Source organism: Canis aureus, chromosome 18, assembly GCF_053574225.1.
Source record: "Canis aureus isolate CA01 chromosome 18, VMU_Caureus_v.1.0, whole genome shotgun sequence".
Lineage (NCBI taxonomy): Eukaryota > Metazoa > Chordata > Mammalia > Carnivora > Canidae > Canis > Canis aureus.
Genome location: NC_135628.1, coordinates 24,624,170 through 24,642,019, shown reverse-complemented (window position 1 = coordinate 24,642,019; position 17,850 = coordinate 24,624,170). Strand labels below are relative to the sequence as shown.

Here is a 17,850-nt window from a genome sequence, read left to right as displayed (position 1 = left end):
ATGGAGACTCAAATCAACTAGAAAAGAGGAGGGATCTGCTCTGCATCTAGAAAAGTACGAGTTACTTTCTGTCCTAAACAGGTTCTCAGCACTGCAGGGACAAAAAACATGAAGGGGTTGAGCTCCCTGCCTGGTGCCAGAATTCCTCTGTAACATCCCTGTCAAGCTCTCATCTATTAAGAGAAGAACTGCTCCATAGAAGGAAAGCACAATATTCTTCTTTTATTTTTTTTTTAGATTCAAAAAAATTTTTTTAAAGCAATCTCTACACCCAATGGGAGGCTTGAAACCCCAAGATCAAGAGTCACAGGCTCCACTGACTGAGACCACCAGGTAACACTGAAGTGAAAGCATATTATTATCTTCAAGAGACATTATCAAATTTCTTCCAAAAAGGTTATGAGAATCACCATTCTCACTTTCTCCCACTTTCACAAACATCAGACATTTGACATTATTGGATTGTTTATAATTTTGTCAAATCTGATTTGCTGGGATGCCTGGGTGGCTCAACAGTTGAGCGCCTGTCTTTGGCCCTGGGCGTGATCCTGGAGGTCCAGGATCGAGTCCCACATCAGGCTCCCTGCATGGAGCCTGCTTCTCCCTCTGTGTCTCTCATGAATAAATAAAATATTTTTTAAAAAGCTGGCTATTTATTTTAAAAAAAATCTTATTTTCAAAATCAAGTATGTGTGTTTGTATACCTATATCTGTGCAGATAAGATTTGTGTTTTAATTTACATTATATTAGCAGTTTATTGCTTATTAGTATTTCTTTTCTATTTGTTTATTCCCTTGTTTTTTATATATTAGAAATATAAACTCTTTCATCTGCTATATATATGTTGCACATTTTGAAATTTGTCCTTTAACGTTTCAAGGACCTGTTTAGCCATGTAGATATTTTAAATTTTCATGTAGTCAAATCTGTAGCTCTTTTCTTGTAGAACTTGCTGGTTTTATGTTATGTTTAGAAAGGCCTTTCCTATTTCACCAATACTCATCCTTGGGAGTTGTTGTTGTTGACTTTTTGTAAATTATTCATTCATCTAGGGTGAATGTAGGGATCAATCTTTTTTCTTTCCAAATATTTGAAAAGCTCTCTTAACTATCCCTTCTTCAATCTAAATGACTGGGTGAATAAATGAAAAATAGTATTGGGAATTTGTCAAATTGTCTTTTATTTTTTACCATTGCTCTGGATCCAGGGCACTGAAGGGACTGAGAGGCTACACTCCCTCCTATTTTTGTCATATCTTCCTTGAATCCAAATAATAATTAGTTAGCAAAACAACCTAATGGGAAATATAGCCTCTCTTCAGAGACCTACAATACTTTTTCAAGTATGTGCTAACTAAGGTCTTATCCTAATTTTATTAAGGAGTAGCTCTTCGCATTCTGAATTCCAAATCAATGATGTGATCTTTGGCAATCTGCTCTGGAAGAAAGAGAGTAGCATTCTATTCCTGCCTGTGTTTGGTTGAGGGTTTATGGAGTGTGGGTGGATGGAGAAAATACAAAGGAAGGCACAGATAAGAATTACATCGGTTTTTAAAAATGGATACATTTCCATTCCTGCAGATTTCAGGTGCTCTTCTAAATTAGCTGAAAAATCACAGAAATATTTTGTCCACATGTCCCAAAATACTCTATCTTACTATAACTCTCTTGGATTTACACATACCAAAATGTTTGCGAACAGCTTGGACTAATTCAAATTCCAAGGAAAACACTAAAGCTATTTGTGACAAGAAAAAAGAAATATTTGAACTAAAAACATAGTCAATGGTAATTTACAAACTGAAGATAATTTTATGTCAATACTCAATTTGGAAAAAGCAACTCTCATAGGAATTTCCCTTCTCTCCCCCAATATACAAATAGCCAGCTTGTATGTTCATATGGACTCCACTGCTTACTGTAAATGGAAGACCTTACATTTCGCATCTTAAAATAGATAAGACATTCTGTAAAAGGAAATCTATCTCATACAAAATAGTCCCTTTTACTTATGAAAACAGGTATTCATATTTTATATTTACCATACAAATCCTAAGTATTTATGAGGTTTAAAAAATGTATGTATCACTGAACTTGTTTGGAATTGGTCTCCAGATGATCTTTGACCTTAGACTGACAGTTCCAAAATTCTAATCTGTTTGAAAATGTCAAAACATCAAGGCAGCTTTTACCTTCATAGGGAGATTATTTTGTTTTTCCTTGCGTTGAAAAATTAAAGCCCTTGTGCTCCTTTAAACACAGAAGAAAAAAAAATGGCTACTTTCAAAAATAATGGTGAATATGCACAGACAGGTTTTATTAGGCATGGTTCTTTTAGTCATGATTATATACTTTTAAAATGGCCACTCCTATTTCATCCAAGTAGTTAAATTCTTAATGAGTTTTGTCCCCAAAATTTGCAAAAAAAAGAAAGAAAGAAAGAAAGAAAGAAAGAAAGAAAGAAAGAAAGAAAGAAAGAAAAGAAAAGAAAAGAAAAATACCGGAAGACAGCTTATAATGGGAGTGGGGGAGGAATAAGTTAGGGCTTAGAAATTGGAAAGAGCAGTTCTGGTAAGACAAGCAAAAACAAAAAAATGTTTATAGTTAACAGGCAACTAGTTAACCACAACTAGGGAGCATGTGGTGCTGAATAAAAAGAACTGTTTAGGCTGTAACGAAAAGTCAACTGGACTTGACCTAGATTCCAAGCAAAAGAATAAATACCTTTTTCTCTGAAGGGTAGACAATACCTTATTGTCTATTCCAAATAATAATTATGTTAGACAGAATAATTGCCCCCTAAAGATGTCCAGGTCCTACTCCCTAGGACTTGTGAATGTTAGTTTCCATGGCAAAAGGAACCTCACAAGTGTGATTCAGTTGAGGATTTTGAGATGTTGAGATGATTCTGGATTAACTGGGTGGGCCCAACATAATTGCAAGGTCCTCATAAGAGACAGGCAGGACTCTCTGTTCTGAGAGCAGAAAATATGAAGAGGGAAGCAGAGAGTTAGAGCCAGAGATTTGAAGATACTACTCTAATGCCTTTGAAGATGGAGGAAAGGGCTGCAGAGCCAAGGAATGCAGGCAGAAACTGGAAAAGGTGAGGAAATGGATTCTCCCCAATCCTTGAACCTCCAAAGGAAATAAGCCCTACCAAACCTTGATTTTAGCTTAGCAAAGCCAATTTTGGACTTCTGACTTCCAGAACTATAAGATAATGAATGTATGCTGTTTTTAGTTGCTAAATTTGGGATCATTTATAACAGCAGCAGTAGGACACTATTAGTCTAGCCCAAACCACATGTAAAATGCAAAAATTTTCATTCATTTATAAACGAGATCACCAAAGATATCTCCTGTCTCTGTGTAAGGAGCTTTGCTAACAGTATTCTGGACAGGTGGATGCACCAGGCTTCAGGAGATGGGAGAAGAACTAGCAGGCACAAGGGACCATATTTTTAGCATCAGAGACCCAGCATCAGCTCCTCCAGCAATGAAGGTTTCAATGTGAAGGACACCATATCCAGCAGACAGCTTGGTGGAAACTCCAATCCCTGACACTTGGTTTTACTTTTTTTTTTTTAATATTTTATTTATTCATGAGAGAGACAGAAGCAGAGGGAGAAGCAGAGGGAGAAAAGCAGAGAGAGAAGCAGGTTCCATGCAGGGAGTCCGATGTGGGACTCGATCCCGGGACTCCCGGATCACGCCCTGGGCCAGAGGCAGGCATTAAATCGCTGAGCCACCCAGGGATCCCCTGGTTTTACATTTTTTTTCTCTTTCCTGACCAGTCAACAGCAAAAAATTTAAACAAATCTGCTCTATTTACAATGTCTCTAGAAATATGTACGGCATAATTTTAAAATGAGCCTGGGGGTGATTTTTTGGGGGTGGTCATGAAACCATCACAATTAATCTTGCTCCCATTTCCTCGTGAGATGACCTGCTAAGGTTCCCTGGGATCCCAGGTGGCCTGGCAGACAGCAGAACTATTCTTTCCGGAAGTTAACACTCAGTGGGGCCAGTACCCCCATCCCCACCCCCTTACCCCTACATTGCATTCCCCCACCCTCCCCACCCCCTACCCCTGGGCCCAGGCAGGCCATTGGGCTATTAGAAGAAAGCAGGATGGCCACTGCCTGGGGCCCTGGGAAGGGAGGTGGCTCACTCACCTGTGTCCTGGTCAGGCTATCCTAGAGCACAGGCATCAAGGGCCCTCTTAGCTCCGGCTGCTCCTGGCATCCCAGTGCTGGCTCTGTGGAATCTGCAGAAGCTGCTTCTCTGCTCAGGTGCATGAGGTTTCACAGTGCAGCCTCCTATCTCCCATGGCTGGTTCTTTCTGAAATTCCCTTGTTTGTCACACAGAATGCTCCAAGATTGATTTTAGTGAACTTTTATATGTTAGACAGCTGTGGAGACTTCAGAAGAATGAAAGGGAATTGTTTTCAAGGAGAGCCCTGGGGCCAGGCTGCTTAGCCTCAACTTCTTGCTGTGTGGCCTGGAGCAAATTTCCAATCATCAGAGGGTGTCACCTTCTTCACTAGTAAAAGAGGACCAACTGCTACTACTATTAGAATCTAATTCAATCTAATTCATGTGCTTGTTGTGAGGTTCTTAGCCTAGAACATTTTAAGGGCTCAATTAATGTTGGCTATTATCATTATCTTCTTCCTATAATTAATGTTGTATATATCCTGGACCTTATCCATTCAGCAGAAATTCTCACTTATGCATGGACATCAGGAACACATAGGTCAATAAGTCCCCTTGCAGCCAAAGAAGAACTCAATGTCTAGAGGGAGAGGCATATATAAATATACAATGATAGGCTGGCCATACCACCATCATAGAAGCACTGTTAAAGAAGACTAGTTAATCTGCAAATGACTTGCAGTTCTTTGATCCAACTGTATAGGCCACAACTGCAAATTGGGACCCCAGTGGCATCCACATATTACGTGTGATCTATTCTACTCAGTAGCTTTAAGCACACATGTATCCAGGAACTAGATTAAAATCAGTGTGTGTGTGTGTGTGTGTGTGTGCAGATAGAGAGAAGGGAATTTTAAGTAAATTACAGATATTCCTGTGTAAATATCTCAGTATGTATCTCTAAAAAAATTTAGAACTTCCCTATATATTCACAATACCATTATCACACCCAAATAAGTTAACTAGAAACTCTTAATGTCATCAGTCCATACTCAAATTTCCACAACTGTCCCCAAGATGCTTATTATGGGTGATTTTCTTCAAGACAGGCTCCAAAGACACTTATTGCATTGGGTCAACACGTTTGCCAAGTGTCTTCTAATCTTTCTCATCTACAACAGTCCCCCAGGCTGGTCTTTTCTTCTCTTCTCTTTTCTTTTCTTTTTAAAATGACTTTGACTTATTGAAGGAACCAGGATAATGTGTCTTATAGGACAACCCATATTAAGGATATGTTTGATGATTTCCTTGCAGTATACTCATGTGTTTTAAAAATATGTTTTTGAACTAGTAACCTACATTCAGAATTCAGGCAACTTTGAGTAAAATTCTGGATTTCTGGCTTCTTTTGAAAAACATCAAAAGATCTGACAGTACTCGGTCAGTGCTGTTGGCCAGTTACAATTTTTGGCACCCCACTGTCTTCATGTTAACACCCAGCACATCTCATCCATCTGCATGCACCTAATGACTTAGTTTAATGCTGCATCAGTTAAGGTTCTCCAGAGAAACAGAACCAATGGATACATATAAAGAGATTTGTTTTCAGGAACCAGCTTGTGGAATTGTGGGGGCTGGAAGTCTGAATGAAATCCATAACTTCGGCAGGATTTCAATGTTGTACACTTGCAGAATTCCTCCTTCTCGGGGAAACCTCAGTTTTTGCTCTTAAGGCCTTCAAATGATTGGGTGAGGCCACTCATATTTTGGAGGGTAATCTCCCTTACCTAAAGTCAACTCATCATAAATGTTAATTCCATCCACAACATAGCTTCATGGTAACATCTATCTATCTAGGCTTTGATCAAACAACTAACTGGACACCATGGTCTAGTCAATTTGAAACATATCCTTAACCATCACAATAACTGTTCTAAAACCAAAGATATGAATGTTGGTTTTACTTTGCTTTCTTGTCTCAAAGGCTTTCTCCTCCTTCATATTAGTTTTTCATTGCTGTGTCAAATGGAAGGCTTAAGCTCTAGACCTAGTGGCATGAAACAACGCAAATTTATTATCTTACAATTTCCACAGGTCAGCAGTCTGGACACAGTGTGGCTAGATTCTCTATTCCAGGTCTCACCTGACTGAAACCAAGGTGTCAGGTGACAATGCACTCTCCTCCAGAGCTTTGTGGCCTTTTCTAAACTCTCTGCTCTTTGGCAGAATTCATTTCCTGGTTGTAGGCTGAGGTCTGTCAGCTGGGAACCATATTCAGCTCTTAGAGGTCACCCACATACTTTACACTGTGGCCCCCTCCATTCTCGGGTTGGTCAAAATGCATCAAATCTGTCTCCTGCTTCAAATCTCTCCTCTGTCTTCTGCAACTGATTGGGGAGAAACAAGCAAACAAACAAAAAGCCTCTCTGCTATTAAAATGTTCATGTAGGTGCCTGGGTGGCTGAGTTGGTTAAGTGTCTGCCTTTGGCTCAGTTCATGATCCTACTGTCCTGAGACAGAGCCCCACATCAGGTTCTGTGGGGAGTCTGCTTTTCCCTCTCCCACTGTCCCTCCCCCTGCTCATGCTTTCTCTCTCCCTCTCTCTCTCTCTCTTCCCAATAAATAGATAAAATCTTAAAAGAAGAAAAAGTTCATGTATTTAGGTTAGGCCGACCAAATTATTTCCCTTAAAGTCGGCTGTGACCTATAACATACCCTAACACAGGAGTAAAATCCTTCATAGTCATAGTCCTACATATTAACTTATTTATTTTAAAGATTTATTTACTTATTTGAGAGGGGGGAGAGCAGAGGGAGAGGGAGAGAGAGGATCCCAGCAGAATCCCCACTGAGTATAGAGCCTGACACAGGGCTCAATCTCATGACCCTGAGATCACAACCCCAGCTGAAATCAAGAGTCAGATGCTTAAACAAGTGAGCCACCCAGGCTCCCCATAGTTCTACATATTTATTACACAGGACATCTGCATGGAAGGGAGAGGTGCAGAGTCTTGGGGCCCATGTTAGAAACTCCCTACCACATGTTTCTTCAGGTTATTTGCAAAAGGTGTTATCCTCCATATTTACAGAAAGAACAGAATCACAGTGAGATGCTCAAAAATCAACTGATGAGCAAAAACAATTTCCTAATTATTACAAGAAGGTAGCTAGTAGCTGAGCCATGCCTTTCTATACAGACCAGGAGCACTTTTAAATAGAGCCTTGCTAAATTATGCATTCTCATAAAGTGTAAAGGGGATCTCCCTTTGTTTCTTTCCACAAACCCTGCCTTCAGAGTAAGAATTTACTCATCTCTTCCCATTCTGAGCTTTATTGGTAGCTTCTTGTAAAACCAGTCTGAGCTGCACACAGCCAAGTAAGCATGAAAGATCTATGAAAGCAAAACCAGAAACCAAACCAAGAGCTGCACAGACTCTTTGGCATTACATTTAAAAAATAATCACAAAAGGGGAAAGAGGGAAAAGATCCCAAACGGGGACCCACCAATGCATGTGTTGATCTCAGAGGGACTTATGGTGGTAATTCAAGTTTTTTACTCTCAGTTGCTATTTGGTGTACAGGAAAAGCAAGAGGAAAAGTGAAAGAGGCAACTTTGAGGAATGGATGCAAAATCCAAAATTCCAGACTGATAGAAATGATGATTGAGCCACAAAAATGTGCAGTCACACTTATAGCCTTTATCTTTTCATAACTGTGTGTTTCCCAGATCATTTTATAAGGAGAAGTCATACATTCATCTGCCAAAACAAAACAAAACTTAAAAAAACTTATCAACACAGCAGTAATACACATTTATCAAACCTCTATTATATATAGAGCTTAGCACTGGTTACAATGACAGCCTTTGCCCCAGCATATTTCCCCAAAGACTTTTACAGGAAAGTTTTAAAAAGAGAAAGAGATGCTTCAATTCCCTTATTTGATTTTTCTTTTATTGGAAAACCTGGGCGGGGCGGGGGGGAACAAAACTCAGGCATGACTAGGTGAGAAGCACCCATTTTTCCATGGATCCAATTTATAATCCTATGCCACAAGGAGGAACCTAAACCACAAAAAAATATTTCATAAGTGTTGCTAACATACATCTTTCAGCCTGTTTTACAATGCAAGGTTGTTGAGCATAGACTCAGCAATCTCCCGAAATGAACTGCTGGAAGTCCCCTCAGGAGAGCTTTTCCTCAGTGAGGAGCCACAAATGACACCTCACTTAAAGTGACTGTGATCAGAAGAGTTTATAAGGAACTGAAATATTCTCATGAATTTTAATGTTTAACTTAGGCATTTCTTCTCCAGGCGAAATCTAAACAGAAACCTTGCCAGATACCTCTGGTAGCCAGGAGAACTAATAACGCAATCTCCTGCCAAGTGTTTGAGATACGAGATTAAAAATAATGGTGTCCCTCTCAAGAGAGTTTTTGGGTCAAGGATTCCTCCCTCCCCTCCCATCCCAACTTCCTGGAGAGCTTTCTATTTTATATATCTAGGATGTTTCTTATTATATTTATTTAATAATGGAGAGTGGGGTTGGGGGTGGGCATGGGTGATAAAGAAATAACTATTTGGCTTTCTTGTACGTTGCAACCTAAAAGGAAAGCCAAACATGGCATAATGAGGGAGAATTTGGGGAACACAGCCAAGGCAAAGGCTGGGAGGACTCACCAAAAGCAATAGGCATCCATCATCCCTAACCCCAGAAAACCCTGAGTAAGGGTCTGGAAAGAGAGGCTGTGATTTGTTTTGGACATCACAGTTCAGAGTCCCTGAGACCAACTTCTTGCCTCCTCTATAAATTAAAGCTCCTTTAATCATCCAGACTTTATTTCAAGGGAAGGTAAGAATGAGGATGCTATAAACATATATCTTCTTGACAACATAAATTATAGTTCCCAGAAGTTTCCTTTATGTGTTCCAATATTATCATTACTATTCACCACTAGTCCCCCAGAGATACCTAGAAAATGAGCTATTTAAATCAACACCTCCTACAAATAAATAATTTCTCAGCTTGCAGTTTTCATCCATCTAGCATTTCCTTCTTCACTGTACTCTCTCCTATTCCTCTTGACTAAGGGAAATTAGATTCTCTCCTCTGACTTAGCATTAGTTTTGCATAGGTGTTCACTTCTTTTTCTTCCCACACCCTTATCTCCATGACAGCTCCATATCCAATAGGATCCCTTTTATGAGGGCATTTGTCTTTGACTGAAAGGTAAAAGAGTGTCTATGATGTTGGGTTTGAGACTAATAAGGTAACGTTTTTCAACCTTTCATGAAATGTTGAGCTGGGTAATCCATTTGTGGGTAGGAAGATACTGTCCTGTGCATTGTAGAATGTTTAGCAGCATCCCTGGCCTCTATACATGAGATGCTAGCAGGACCTTCTGCTCCAAATATTAGCCTCAAATGTTAAATGTCTCCTGGGGAAAAACTGTCCCCAGTTGAGAAGCACTAGACTAAGGAAATCAGAAGAGAAATATAAGGCAGAGTCCTTTGGCTTTGGTAGTTTAAAATTGTAAGGCGACATAGAATGTTAGATATAGAAGTGTCTTCAGAAATGATCTTGATCAACTCTTCTTTTTGCGTGTGTAAGTAAACTAAATAAGGTACAGAGACATTGAATGACTTGCTCAGGGAGTTGTACAACAGGAACATTGCTGAAAAAAAAAGCAGCATGTCATTGTACTTGTGCAGATCACATATGATATATCAACCTAAAGAAGTGAGATATTAATGTTGGTTAGTAGTGGTAGGGAGGAAGTAGGACTGAGCCTCAGATGAAGAGACTTGAAAAGTGAGATGGGCGGGAAGAATAGGGAAAGGAATGCTAGGTATGCCTGTGCATGACTGCAGCATGAGCAAAGGGTCAAAGCTGAGTAGAGCATGGAACATTGGAGGAATGAGACAGAGACTACCCTAGGATGGCAAGAGGTGGGCTTACAGATTGAATGGGTCCAAATTCTGGAGGTATCTGGGGATCTGATTTCCTGGATTAAGTCCAAGCTCTGATCCAGAGCACTCAGGGAAAAAAAAAAAAAAAAGATTTCTGACATCCTCTTGGGGAAAGCCCAAGCATTGAGACAACTCTTCTGTGTGTAGTGATAAGAGATACAAGTAACATCAGTTCTCCTCCTTTTCGTGCTTTTCCTTCCCAGGTGCAGCCTGTGATTCTGATGGGGACTGGCAGATCTGTGCTTCTGCCTACGAGGACCTCCTTCCCCAGGAGGCCATCTACAAGGGGATCTAGGTGACCTGCTGATTAAGATCCAGCTTGCCAGAGACTTAGGTTTATCCTGTTATGTTTGCTACTGGTTAAAAATTCTATTTTCTGTACAATTAGTCAGACTAAAGTTTTCACTGTGTTTGTTTGGCAAAACGAATTAAACAGAAAGTAAGGTTTAAAAAAAAAAGTGAAATATACAAAATGGAAATCAAGAGATCTGTGTTCTAGTCTCAGCAATTCACTGACAACCCAATGACTTGGACAAGCCCCTTTATTTCCCTAGGTCTTAGTTCCTGCACCTGTGAAGTGAGGGTATAGAACTGGATGATCCCAGAGGTCCTTTCCAGCTCTCACATTGTATGATTCAGTAAACACGCACCCCTCAAAATACCCCCATGAGATTAGACCCACCTGCTCTCATCCTACTGGCTAAAGAGCTGTTTGTCACTTGCCCTCATACATCTCAGCAGGTCCCCTAAGAGAGCCATGAGGTGAGAGGGATGTGTAACTTCTGGCCCAACCATATATCACATCCACATGTGAATAGCCTGACTATAAGGAAATGTGCTGATGTCCCAAATGTTCCTGATTAGTTGCAGTTTTTCTCTTATAAAATAAAGCCTGCCATTTCCGGCCCTGATTTTTGCTAAACACATGATTGCACAGTTGACTGGATTTAGAAAAAAATAATATACAACAGCTGAAGAGCAAGTGAACAGAGAACAAGTCATCAAAAAGATGTTATCATGTCATTTAGTTTACAAAACCAGTAAAAGGAGTCAGTTTTGTTTGGCATGGATAAAGGCAAACAAAGAGAAAATGCAACAAATTTAAAACTTCTGTTCAAGGAGGGATTCTATGGACAAGGTTAAAAGACAACTAAAAAAGTAGATAAAGATATTTGCGATGTCTAAAATCCATGAGGGATTGTTAAGTAGAATACATATGAAATTTCTGGAGGTCAGTAAGCAATCCCAATAGCAAAATCAACAAAAGCTATAAACAGGCAATTTCCAAAAGACCAAACCCCAAAAGCTAATAAGCATACCATGAGATACTCAAAATAAGGGATAATCAGGGAAATGGAAAATGAAGGAATGATGAGATACTGCTTTGCACCTATATGGCTAGTTAAAATAAAAAAGCTAGATGATGCCAAATGTTGGCAGAGTTGTAGGAACTTCTATTTACTGTTGGTGGGAGTGTAAACAGGTACAAGTAGTATCAAGAACAATCTGGCAGATGATCAAAGTACATTCATACTTCTGGGTCAACATCTGTATTAGCTGCCTTAGCAAAGTACCCTAAACTCGGTGCCTTAAAACAACAAAAATTTATTCTCTTACAGTTGTAGAGTTCAGGAGTTTGAAATCAAGATATCAGTAGGGCCTCACTCCTTTTAGAGTCTGCAGGGGAGAACCTTTCCTTGTCTGTTTCAGAGTCTGGTAGCTCCAAGTGTTCCTTGGCTGCACAATTGTAATCTCTGCTTCTATCTTCCTATGGGTTTCTCTTCTTTTTTATGTCTTTTCTTCTTCTATCTCTTCTAAGGATACCAGTCATTGGGGCAGCCCGGGTGGCTCAGCAGTTTAGCGCTGCCTTCAGCCCAGGGCATGATCCTAGAGACCTGGGATGGAGTCCCAGGGATGGAGTCCTGGGGATCAAGTCCCATGTCAGGATCCCTGCATGGAGCCTGCTTCTCCCTCTGCCTGTGTCTCTGCCTCTCTCTCTCTCTCTCTCTCTCTTCTCTCCCTTCTTCTGTGTTTCTCATGAATAAATAAATAAAATCTTAAAAAAAAAAAAAAAAAGGATACCAGTCATTGGACTTAACGCTCACCCTACTCCAGTATGACCTTGTCTTAATTTGATTACATATGCAAGGAGTCTATTTCCAAATATATCACATTTCAGGTTCTAGATAGATATGATTTTGGGGGGATTATTAAACCCAGTACAGTTTACTCTGCGGTTCCCCCAAGTGTTTGTCCTTCCCATATGCAAAATATATTCAACCTCCCAACCCCAACATCTCCCCAAATTTTAACCCATGCCAGCATCAACTCTAAGTTCAAAAATCTCATCTAAGTATCATCAACTGAAAAAGTTCTAAATCTCATCTTCTAAATCAGGTATGGGTAAAACTGGAAGTATGGCCCATTTGGGGGCAAAATTCTTTTCCATCTGTGAAACTAGAAAACAGGTTATTTGCTTCTAACATACAATGTTGAACAGTTATAGGATAGACATTCCCACTTCAAAAGGAAAAAAAAATAAAAGGAATAAAGGGACACTTGGTCCCCAAAAAGTAAAAATCTAACAGGGCAAATTTCATTTTCCCTTTCAAGCCTGAGAATAATCCTCCATGATTCAATACATCCTCTTGGCCCATGGGAGCTCTGTCTCTGGGCTTGCAGTGATCCCACCCTCTAAGCCCCTGGTGGCCCTGTCCTCTGGGCCTACAGTGGCACCACAGTCATTCTTCCTTTTTCTTTAAAAGGTTGCAAGTATTTGTAGTAAGGTAATTCTATCAGCCAATTCTCTGTCTGTCCTGTCGAATTTTGGAAGTCTGATAGCCTTCCTTCATTTCATCCCATCTCTATTCTTTCAGTTCAAGCTGGTAGTGTTTTTCTGATATAAACTCATAAGAACCCTTGTGAGTCTCCTCTACGTGTCATATGGGTCCTTGCTATCAGACAAGAGGATTCTTGTCTGTCAAGAAAGATAGATCTTTCCAGCACAACACTATCTTTATCCCCAGCTTCTGTGGTGATAGTCAAGTGGATCCATGAGTCACATGGCTAATTTCTACAGCAAAAGGTTGTCCAGCCACATCTCACCCTTCTCTCTAGAGCACACTTGCCAAAGTAAATTTTCTAAGTTTAGCGTCCTTTGTAGTCCTGGTAGACTGAGAGTCTCCCCAGTCAAAGTGCCGGTTTCTTTTCATTCAATGGTTCCATCCTCAGTTGATCTTTCCTCTCACATTTTACCATAAGTAGCAAGGAGAAGCCAGGCTGCATCTTCAGCTCTTTGCTTAGAAACCTCCTCAGTTAAATATCCAAACTCATAGTTCACAAATTCTGCTTTCCACACAACAAAGAAAACACAATTTGACCAAGTTTTCTACCACTAGATAGCAAGGATAACCTTTGCTCCCTTTTCTGATAAATGTCCCTCATTTCCTTTTGAGGTCTTGCCAGAAGCACCTTTAATGTCCATTTTCCTAACAGTTTTCTATACATGGCAATATATGTATCCACGAAGACCACAGATGCTTTCTGCACCGTGCCGCTCATGTCCTGGTGAGTTTCTCACCAGAATCTACACTTTGGTTATAATGAACTTCACAGTTCATTTAGCCTCTAACCATTACCCAGTTCCACAGCCATTCCCTCTGTTTTAGGTATTTGGTAGAGCATCATCCTACTTCCGGGTAGCAAAATCTGTATTAGTCTCCCAGGGCTGTCTTAACAAGTAACACAAAATTAGTGACTTAGTGCAATGAAACTTATTCTCTCATAGTTCTTAAGGCCAGAGGTTTGAAATCAAGGTTGTGTTCCTCCTCTGAAGGGCCTAAGGTGAGAATCCTTCCTTGTCTCTTCCAGGCTTTGATGGCTCCAGGTATTTGGCTGTGGCTGCATCACTCCAAGAACTGCTTCAGTCTTTACGTGGCCTTCTCCTCTTTGTCTGGGTCTTCTTCTCTTCTATCTCTTAAAAGGACACTTTTCATTGGATTTGGGGCATGCTCACCTGTATAATCCAGAATGATCTCATCTTGAGCTCTTTAATAATTATATCTGCAAAGACCATTTTTCCAAATAAGTTCATATTCACAGGTCCTGAGGGCTAAGATGCAGATGTGTCTCTTGGGGGGCCATCTTTCAACTGACTACAATATCCCAGAGACATTCTCCCCTAGGTTATGTAAGTATAAACCAAAGATATACACTGCAGCATTGTTTGTGCTGGTTGGGAGATGGATGCCCAGCCCTAGGACAATATGGAGATAAAATGGTCATGCTCATTGCATCAGAGACATTTACAGCTGACTACCCATGTGCGCCCTACATTTCCCAGCCCCAACACAGTTGGTAACAGTCATATAACAGTTTTGGTTAATGTGTTGTGAGTGGCAGTGACATGTATTTCTTCTAATCTGAGGCAAGTATGCATTTTCCATGCTCTCTCCTTCCCTGCCTCGGCAACCCTGGAAGGGATGCTCTTAGTGCCATAGCTATGAAATACAAGTGGTGAAGATCCCCAAATCACAACGTGGAAGAGCTGCCAAACCTACAGGATACTGAGAAATATACTTAAAAAAAAAACAAAAAAAAAACAAAAAAAACCTTTATTTATTTAAGAGAAAGAAAACACGAGAAAAGGCAAACAGCAGAGGGAGCAGCAGACTCCCCACTGAGCAGGGAGCCCAACATGAGGCAAGAAATTCACTTTTATGTGTTAAGTCACTGTGATTTGGGGGTTGTCACTTCAGCATAGCCCAGCCCACTTTGAATAATGTGTGTACCATGAAATACTGTCATTTCTTAGGAGCAACAGATTAGAAATACATAGCTCTACAGCTTGATCTTAAAAACAAAATGCTTAATGCAAAATCAAGAAAAAGAATGAGACTTAGAACATAATATCATTTATAAATTTTAAGTGAAATGCACACAAAAATGCCCATTTCACAAGAATACCTCCATATTTTTAAAAATACAATTAAAATGGGGGTGGGGGACAGGAAGGAGAGCAGGGTACAAAGGAAATCAATCTTTTTATCAAATAAGGGACTTGCCAATCAGAGAAGGACAAACATTATATGGTCTCATTCATTTGGGGAATATAAAAAATAGTGCAAGGGAATAAAGGGGAAAGGAGAAAATATGAGTGGGAAATATCACAAAGGGAGACAGAACATGAGAGACTCCTAACTCTGGGAAACGAACTAGGGGTGGTGGAAGGGGGGTGGGGTGGGGTGAGGGTGACTGGGTGATGGGCACTGAGAGGGGCACTTGAGGGGATGAGCACTGGGTGTTATTCTATATGTTGGCAAATTGAACACCAATAAAAAATAAATTTATTTAAAAAAAAAAAAAACAAACCAAATAAGGGACTTGCCAGTTCTTAATACAATAATATGCCAAGATCTGAGGAACATGATTAACCAGACACACTTCTTCTCAGGGCCAAAACAAAATCTGGGGTATGCTGGCCTAAGGTGGTGCCCCGGAAAAAGATATTTGAGAAGCCTGGAGTCTGCTGAGAGTTAAAGGGTGAAGACGAGAAAGAAAAGAGTAGCTAAGGAGCCTGAGGAGGAGGAAGAGTTAGAAAACCTGGGAAGGTAAATAGTCCACATGAAGTGTAACATGATCTTGACAAAGAGTGTGGGGAGGAGAATGAAAAGGAAGGTGTGGATAAAAGAGTTGGACTAAATAAAACACAATCCAGCATGTCCACCATGTCCTACAAGTCCACCATGATACGACTCCCTTCATCTTTCCTTGACTCCAGACAGTGGTCTCTCAGACTTTTTCAAACAGTCTCAGGGGCCAGACAGTTGCAGTTCCCTTTACTTTTTTTTTTTTTTCAAAGATTTTATTTATTTATTCATGAGGGACACAGAGAGAGGCAGAGGCATGGGCAGAGGGAGAAGCAGTTTCCCTGAGGGGAGCCCCATGGGGACTCAATCCCAGGACCCTGGGACCACACCCTGAGCCAAAGGCAGACACAGGCATCTCACAGTTCCCTGTATCGTAAATGATTACCTCCCCTCTGCTTTCCATGGCTCTTATCATTCAAGTAGTCCCTTTGAGAGGCTCTCTGGGACCATACTTCCTAAAGTGGCCTCCCCATCAAGCTCTCTCCCATTCCTTTACTTTCTTCATAGTCTACTTGTTGCTGAAAGTAGAATTACCTCTTCACTATCTCTTCACTCTCTCCCCACAAAACTGCAAGCTCCATAAAAGCAGGCTCTACTCTGGCTTATTCACTGTATGTACGGTGGCTGGAACAACAGATGGCACATAGTAGGTGACTCTGATAAGTTAAGCCCTATTGATGGGGTTCATAGAACTGCTATTGACAGCTGAGATAGGAATGATGAGAAAAGAAGAATGCTTTGAGAAATAGGCAATGAGTTTGGTCTTATAAATGTTAAGTTTTAAGGAAGTCCATGAAATATCCAGGTGTAGCTTTCTAACAGGTCATGAGTCAAAAACTGGGAGAGACCTATAGATTGGAGAGCTATTGGCAGTCACAGTTGAAACTGTAAAGGAAGAAAAAATCTTTTTCCTCTACCATCTTAGGTTCATTGACTGGAGTCCTGAGAATTAGACTGACAAAAGACAGATTAACAGGAGAAAAGACATGTGAATTTCATCTGATGTTAATTTTTATGTATTAAGAGGGCCTTTTTAGAAAAGATATTACGAACCAAAGAAGAGGATAGGCCTGAGAGCTTATACATCAATTAAAACAAAGAATGATGAATCGTAGAAATGTAACAAGACAAAGGAAAAGGTTTTGAGGGCTTCTGGGGATTGCAAACTATGGAAAAGTAAATATAAAAAGAAGAAGAATGGAAGATAAAGGTTATCCCAGGAAGGTTTTTTTGTGCAGGTCCATCTTGGTGCTGACTTTTCATCTATAAAACTATAAAACTTCCCCAGGAGAGGGAATTGATGGCAGTCCTTATTTCTCAGGAGTTTCTGCTTTTAATCAGATAAAAGAAGCTCCAAAAAGGTTTCTTTCTACACCTGTTGAATCTCAAATGTCTTTAGCCCAAAATAATTTTCACACCAGATTGGCATATTTTAGGGTGGTATATTCTAATTCACTTTAAAACCATGAGGAGAGATAAAGTAGTAGAAAAAAAGAACACTGCAGTTGAATGAGGTCATACATCATATACAATACTTGAGCCTCCATTGTGGAACCTAATCTCAGGATCTGTGAGATCTGGCTCTGAATTCCACTCCTAAGCAAAAATTTATTGCAGGAATATTCCAACACATTTGCCCACTGTGTGGCATATTGGGACAGATGCAATCCCTGACACCCAGGGAGCTTTTGCTTAGCTAAAACATCCCATGTATACTGAAGTTAGGGGAGGCACAGCTGGAACACCAACTTGAAGCCCCTACTCCCTAAAAAACCATTGTTCTATCTTGGAAGTCCCCCCAAAAGAGCCATTTGCTCACCTGAGCCTACAGAGGCTGAAACCTTGCAAGAGCCTGGGATCATGTTATTTTCGAACAAAAAATTATCTGTTCTGTTCAGATCAAGATGGCCTTCAAAGAATCCACATCAATCATAGGCTTACCTGGAAGTTCTAGATACAGGGCAAGTTGCCCAGACACACTGAAAGAGGAGAAATGCTGAGCCTGGGGCTAAACCAGTTCTCATCCCTGGTTTATTAGAATAAATATTCTAATATTTATTAGAATATTAGAATCATC

The 17,850-nt window shown here is 40.2% G+C and overlaps 1 long non-coding RNA gene across 1 annotated transcript; it reads left to right on the top strand.

Moving 5' to 3' along the window:
* The first annotated feature begins 225 nt into the window (after positions 1-225).
* Positions 226-10,583, top strand: LOC144288305 (uncharacterized). Its single transcript, XR_013356265.1, has 2 exons — positions 226-333; positions 10,329-10,583. It is a non-coding gene; the product is annotated as an uncharacterized LOC144288305 (long non-coding RNA).
* Positions 10,584-17,850: the final 7,267 nt, after the last annotated feature.